This window comes from Simochromis diagramma, unplaced genomic scaffold (assembly GCF_900408965.1).
Source record: "Simochromis diagramma unplaced genomic scaffold, fSimDia1.1 OVJJ01000468.1, whole genome shotgun sequence".
Classification (NCBI taxonomy): Eukaryota; Metazoa; Chordata; class Actinopteri; order Cichliformes; family Cichlidae; genus Simochromis; species Simochromis diagramma.
This window is the reverse complement of record NW_024387292.1, coordinates 46,719-54,502: the sequence shown is the minus strand read 5'-3', so window position 1 is coordinate 54,502 and position 7,784 is coordinate 46,719. Positions and strand designations below refer to the sequence as shown.

The window sequence follows — 7,784 nt, the reverse complement described above, 5'->3', positions numbered from 1 at the left end:
GTAAATGTCCGTTTTAATGTAAATACTTTGTTCCAGACGGACAGGGAGTCACTATCAGGCTGTCCAAGCAAACCCACGGCTGTAACAGAGACTGAAGAAGATTGTAACAGAGTCCAACAGTCTGCAGTGGCCACCACAGGCTTCACATCACAATTTCCACATGTCTGTGACGTCTCCTTGCCCTTGGACTCATGCCTCGATGAACAAGTAGGTAGAGTTCAAATGTGGGTTTATAAGTACAATTTACTGTTAGTGCTGCTGTTTGTGTTTTGTCAGGTTTGTTTCATGAACATTTCTCAGACAGAAGAAGGTGATATTCCAACGGAGCTGAAAAGGAGAGCCGTGGATGCCTTACATTTGAAGAGCAGAGCAGCTGAAGAAAAGCTGTGACTCCACTGTGAGATGGACGCTGTGATTCATCACCAGCAACACACTGACCTGCATTCATCCATAGATGACACTCAGGACCCTGGTTCCACAGCTGTTCTTGTTCACAGCATCCAGTTAGAGAGGAAACTGGATAATGCAATGATGATGTTCCAGCGTCATGTTGTTGCTCCTCCTCCACATGCTTACCTGCCACAGTTTAACTCCGCCTCTCAGACAGTCATGTCACCCGATCTGCATGTTTTGCTGTACAATGACATCATCTTGACGTTGACGAGGAGAAAAACTAGTTTAGTCCTGCAGATGGCGATCTTGCACCGTGTCCAGAGAGCCGACACTTTGATGGTGCTGCTCTACTCAGCTTACTTTAGCCTGGGTTGGACTCTATATGAGCAGCTTCCACTCTGGTTTCACTCTTAAACACACTTGTTTGATTTCAGTTGTAAAAGCTGAAAAATAAATATTTTATTACAAAATGATTTGTTGGTACATTTTTTGAGGGTCAAATATCTTGTTTGATTTGAGGAATGAACTGTTAAGGTGGAAAAATGAATCAGGTTAAAATACTTTAAATCAGTGCAGATGTATGATGTAATTTAAAGTGTTGATGATGGTTGTAGTGGGCTTGTAATGTAAATGTGTCTGATTAAATGTGACATTAATGCTGTCGCTGCATAAACCTGATAAAACAGTTCTATTAGTGGGTCTGTGTGATCAGCATCAGTGGGTGAAGCTGAGGCCTTGACTAGTAGAACGTCATGTTGGTGACAACACATGAGCAACATCAGACTCCGAGCGCTACGATGCTAAAGATCAGAAGTGTGACATCGTCGTTACCTGGCAACAGCAGCCCTCATCTGACTTTATTGGAGGATATTTACACCAGCAACACTGTTTAGTTTGATATGACGGATCAACAACATGCTGTGATGTCCAGTTCATCTGTAATAGATACTGGATCTAATCAGTCAGCAGATATTTGATCAGCTTATTTATAATTATACTAGAAACAAACACAACTGTGTTGGTGATTCATGCAAACTTGCATATCAGCCTTTGAAGGTTTTGTAGTATTGAGAACAAAGAGGTTGTGTCAGGGCTGAAAAGCCCGACTTGTTCTCCTCTGCAGGTCATCAAATGCACCACAGAAGTTTGTATTTGCACAGCCTGTATATGTTTGATGGCTTTATTATTCTCTGTTCAAAGACAGTAAATATGGAAAATGTCTCATGTAGTATCAGCTTCATTTAAAATGACTGCAAACATTTAGAGAACATGTGCTGCTGTTTGTCCTACATTTCAACACTGAATGAACCCTGAAAACATGATGGCAGCTGGCAGGTTGGAGTTCACATGAAATATCGGCTGTATGAAGACTGGAAAATATAGATGGTAAAAACATGCAGCCAAACATTTGTGGACATGGATAAACTATCTGATCCAAAAAGCAGGAAGTGACACAGCTAGAAAATGAAAGTGTGTAACAGCTGAAGTCAAATGTGATGCAGAGTTGAATCTGCACTTGGATCCATCTGTGAAAGGTCCACATGTAGGGATCACATGAGTCCTGATGTTTGTCAGTCCAGCTTGATAACTCCATCCTCTGTGGGCTACATATACTGGGCTGGTAGCTCCACAGTGTTGGAAAGAAACTATTAAATGTGCAAATTTAAACTCAGAGGCTCTTCTAACACAGGAGCCATGTTGAGTTTAGATCACAGCCGACCACCGGCAGTCTGAAATGGAATGAAGCCCACTGACAGCCAGCAGGTCTAAACAGGAACGCACCCATTTGTATGCAATGATGTGGCTGCAGCTGACACAGGATTGGTTCAAACTAAACATCAGACGCATTTCACAGAGTTCACAAATAAACTCACGTTTTTATCTTTGAAGATCATCATAAAGTAGAATTGATGGTCCAGTAGAAACAGCAGGAGGTTTGAGCCCTTCTGATGCAGCAGAAACAGGATTTGGAGAAAGATGTTGATAGATTAGAAAGAATTGTACACTGTGAATCAATGCAAGTCTTTCTAGATAGACAGATCTTTAATAATCCCTCAGGTAGGTTCCTCTGGGACAGTCACAGATAGAAACTCCAATTAAACTTAGTGTGGATGTTTCATCATGTAGAACGACTTAGAACAAAGTCTTTGGAACATTTGGAGAACACGTTTAGGAAAGTAACATCCTGGTAGAACATTTTCTTAAAGCAAAGCAGAGCTGCAACATGACTGTGAGGATTCAGAATAACAAAGTCAGAATACTTTATTATTATGAAGACTAACGTGCACCTTAATGCTGCCGATGAACACACATGTTCTTTGTGAAAGCATGTGTGAGCACAGCTGACGTGCACCACACTGACCCCACTCGCCCCATTTCTTCATCCACTTCTTGCTCTTGTGCTTGAAATGAGACGCAGCAAAAGTCAGAGGCTCTAAAATCCACAAAAAGGGGGCTCGTTAGATCAGGATACTGGATGTGATCCATAGAAAACATGGATAATACACCACTTTATTAGAAGCATCTGTAGCACTGCCTCAGTTCTGGATGTTTCCACAGACTCCTCTGTGCACCTAAAGGAAAGGTCAAAGGTCAGCAGCACATGTAGTTGGGACAATTCTTCAGTCGCACAAACTCTACAATCATTTTCCTCCAATGACGACTTTTCACTTGCAGAAATGGTCCTGTGTGATTTCCAGGCTGTGATATAAAAACTAGTTCCTAATGGCAGCGACTCACTCAGTAAACATGTGTTTCCTTCACCAACCTCACACACAGATCCAATAAGATCAGGAAGTGGGCAGTATAGTACAATATGTGTTATTTTGTGCTGCACTGCCCAAACTAAAGATCTGCTGAAGTGCTGGAAATGATCCAGATGTTTATTTTGGACGATACAGCAGAAGATCAGACATGAAAGTGGAGATAACACAGAAGACCTGCAGCAAAGGTCAGAGGTCAGACTGGGCCCCTGGATTCAACAATGAGCCAATGATCATCAAGCAGTGACTAAAGCAGAGCCCTGACGTTCTGACATTCATCACACAGTCAGAACAAATGTCTGCTGATGACTTCATCTCATGAAACGACTGATAGATGTCAGTTCATTGATCAGCTGAGCTGCTGATCTTCATCGTCACAGAAACATTCAGCTTGTTTCAATCAGTAAATAACTCCCACTACTCCCAGTTTGAACTGTTCCCACTCAAAATGCTGTGAGAACAATGATCATTGTAGGACTTCACAAACATCACGTGTTGTTTTCCACATGTAAGATCAGCAAACACACAGAAACTTCCTGTTGCCACACACGGCCTCTAAAATCTCTTCCACGCTTTCTGTCTGAAGTCCACTCTCTGTGTCGGATCCACAGGAAACAACAAGATCTTATTAACACTGGTTTTCAATGTGTCTCCTTCCAAAAAGTCCAACCAATGAACAAATGTGTGTATTTGTGGAGGCCGAACAAAAGCATGACACATTTCTCTGTTTCTATAAACTGGAGTCAAACACAAACATGAAGAGTTTCACTGACAGACTCCAAAATGCCCCCACAGTGGATCAAAGGGAAATCCTACAGTGTGGCCAGAGACTCTTAATGGCTCCAACATCAACACATCCACAATGTTGGATCCAGTTCTGCCTCACAGAGTTACTAAGACACACCCTCTGCCAGCATCACAACAGCTCCACCTGCTTCACCTGCCTCCTCAGCATCTGTACACCTGAAGAGAAAAGAAAGGCTCCAACAGCTCAAATCTACAAAGGATTCATGAAGTTTCATCCAACAATAACATGTTTGCCTTCCACAGTGTGCTGTTAGACACCACTGTACCTCTGCCATTTCAAAAAGAGCAGCTTGGGAACATTTTGGCTCCAAACACTTTGTGTTTAAGTTCTTTGTTTTCTTTGTGAAGCCGACAACATCTGGAGCTTTGTGACTCATAGAAACATCATTTTGTTCTTTAGATGACAGCAGATTGGGACTGAATAATCAATCACTATCAAACCAATAAAGACAAACATGCTGATTTTACAGGAACTTTGTTGGAGAAGCTGCAAAGACATGAAACTGGTGGAGATCCCAAACCAGTTGATAGTGCTGGTTATTCCAAATAAAGCTGTTTCCCTTTGAGATGAAATGACTTTCTGTCCTGATATATAATAAAGATGTTGTTGTTTTTGAGCCCCTGTATTAAAAGTAGCTTAAAGTCAGCTTGAGTTTGATGTCTTTATGTCAAAGCTGCTCATGATGTTGAGCTGCTGATGGAATAAAAACAGTGAAAAATCTCCTCAATATAAAAGCATGTAGTCCAGACTTAAATGTAGCCTGTTGTTAGCTGAGGTCCACACACAGTGTTTGACAGTGTAAAGTGTGTGAAAGGGCTGCTGGTGGAGCTCACTAGGATGAGCAGGTGACCACGAGGTGGAGAGCAGCTGGCCTGGCTTTGACCCGGGCCACGCCCCCTTTCTCTCTGCTTTGCTGTCACTTATCTTCACTGCTCTGTCCAATAAAGCTGAAAAAGGCCCCGAATCAAAGAAATCTGCTGCAGCCTCTGAAATGTCTTCTGTTTCCTTCCCGACGGCTTTTTCACCGTCAGCCCATCAGACAGTCCAGCAGCATTTATGATGATGTCATGATGTTGAAGAGGCTGCTACGGTGGCCTCCCATGACCCCCAGCCTCATCACAGCTGAGATGCAGACATTTGAAAACATTCAGCAGACAACTGAATAACAGTCCAACACAACAGTCTGTGTGCAGACACACACTGACCTTTCATATAGTCAAAGGAGTCAATCAAACACAGCTGGTTGAGTCATTTCTCTGTGAGTCTAAAGTGAATCTAGTATTTGAAAGTCCACTTCCTGTATTTGTTGTTGGAGACTTCTTCAGCTTCTTCTCAAGGACACCAGCTGCTTGTTTGGCAGCAGAGGCAGTTAAGAAGCTTCCGAAAAACACTGAACAGTGAGTTCACTGTGGCATATGACAGATTCAGCTTTCTGTGTGCAAACGTGTCTGTGTCAACCTTTCAAATGCTGTTGAATCCAAAACATCAGCGGCTCCTCGGCTGCTCACTTCATGCACTTCTGTCTGTGTGACAGTCCAATGACATCACAGCTGTTTCCAGCCCCAGTGTCTCAGGACTGGACACCTTTAAACATGTCGAGGATCAAACAGCGTCCAGCTAAACACACATGAAACTATCAGAGCTGACAATCATTCCAATAACATCTAATGGTTCATGTATGTAGACACAGGACTACAAGGAAATGGCTCTCAGCATCTGGCTGTGGGAACACATGAGTCCCTGTTTGTGTTCAGATTGTGTGCATGTTTTAGACGTGTGTCACATGTAGAAACACAACAATCCCACAATGACACACAGATGTGTTTGACACAGCTGTGCAGCTGTAAGTTGTTTCTAATGATTCATTGAAGCTCTTCTAACCTTCTGGAGATGATCAGTACATGAATCTGTTCAACACGACAACAATTTGACTTCAAGTGTGAACGTTTGCATTAAATAACCTTCTTCATCCAGCTGACAGCATCTTCATCCTATGATGTGAACAGTTCCTCCTGTTGATGACAAACCTCTGACAGGATCTGCTTGAGGAGCTTTTTCATGTGCAGCTCTCTGAGCTCAGGGCTGAGCTGCTGTTTCATCTTTAAGAGCTGCTGCCTCCTCGCCGGACTTGTTCTCCTCTTCTTCTCCTAATGACACCATTTCTGCTTCAGATCTTTCACTGGGCCTAAAACAGATGAAGAGTAGATCTGCTGCTGTTCACTGTTTGTGTCAATATGGAGAAACATGAAAGACAAACACAGCACATACAGAGAAATGTAGACAGGATGTGCAGCCAGTGCAGTAAATGGTCTCAATATCAGCTCTTTAGAAAATGATCCTGATGAACATGGAACTAACATCCAATGAGAAACAGCTTCCTTGTTTCATGTCCAATAACAATAAATGCAGAGCTAATAAAGAGCTGTTCTATTGTAAAATGCTGAGATGATTATTAGACAGAACCCAGCGGCTCACCAAAAGCCTGCATTGAAAATCTATATGAAAGTAATCTATGCTCATATATGGCAAAATCCTGTAACTGTCACTGTGTTTTTCATCTGTGCTCTTGTTGGTTGGACAAGTTTGTAAATGACAAAGAGCTCAGTGGACTTTGCATCCATCAGATCCTGTTAGATGTTTGTTTTTCCTTCACAGCTTTGTGATGAAGCTAAAGAACAGAGATATGAACTATTGCCAACATGAATCCTGATGCATGACGTGGGCACAGACCCACCACAGCAACACTCAGCTCACCTCATTCCAGGCGCTTGTCTGCTGGAGACCATGAGTGTCGTGGTCCTGGGCCATGTTGGCCCAGTATTCTTGGTTCCTTGTATTTTCGCTCCTTATTTAGGCCATGTTTTCTGAGGTGTCCTGTTGTGGTGTTCCCTAAGTGTTTTCCCTTTGTGACTCTTACCCCCTGTGTGCCCCTCTGTGTATTTATGAGCTCTCGTCTCTCTTTGTGTTTATTCCATGTTTCCCCCAGCCTGTTATGTCTGTGTTCTCCCCGTGGAAACATCCGCGACGCTCTGAGATCACGCACCGCTGCCTACAATGAAGGGCTTGTCTCCGGTAATATGGACCTATACAAGGCTGCGTCCTACAACGTGCGCAGCGCGGTCCGAAAGGCAAAGCGGAGCTACGGGGAAAAACTAGAGTCACAGCTACGACAGTGTGACTCTAGGAGCCTGTGGAAAGGACTGCGGACTATAACGGACTATAAACGACCAGCTTCTTCAATGATGAATGCAGATGCTTCACTGGCTGATGAGCTGAACACGTTTTATGCTCGCTTCGACGCCGCAGCAATTAAAACAACAAACGGCTGCGCGCGCTCGGAGTGCACCAGTGAAGAAAATGCATTCGTCATCACAGAGCATGCTGTGAGGAACACCTTCAGGAGGGTGAACACCAGGAAGGCAGCAGGACCAGATGCAATCCCTGGCCGGGTCCTTAGAGCCTGCGCTGATCAACTAGCACCGGTGTTCACGGAGATCTTCAACCTCTCCCTGGCCCAAGCTGTGGTTCCCACGTGCTTCAAACGGTCCATTATTGTCCCTGTTCCAAAGAAACAACAGCCCGCTTGCCACAATGACTACCGTCCAGTAGCACTGACTTCAATTGTGATGAAGTGTTTTGAAAGACTGATGAGAGATCACATCACTTCTTCACTTCCTCCCACCATCGACTCACTTCAGTTTGCTTACCGGACTAATCGCTCCACAGACGATGCCATATCTCACCTGCTCCACACATCCCTGAGTCACCTGGACACTGGCAGAGGGAATTATGTTAGGATGCTGTTCGTGGACTACAGTTCA

General features: G+C 43.7%; 1 long non-coding RNA gene across 1 annotated transcript; it reads right to left on the bottom strand.

Annotated features, from left to right (window-relative positions):
* Positions 1-4,305: 4,305 nt before the first annotated feature.
* LOC120716458 lies at positions 4,306-6,684 on the bottom strand. The gene is made up of 2 exons (XR_005691902.1): positions 5,925-6,684; positions 4,306-5,580 (listed from the first exon to the last, which is right to left on the bottom strand). It is a non-coding gene; the product is annotated as an uncharacterized LOC120716458 (long non-coding RNA).
* Positions 6,685-7,784: the final 1,100 nt, after the last annotated feature.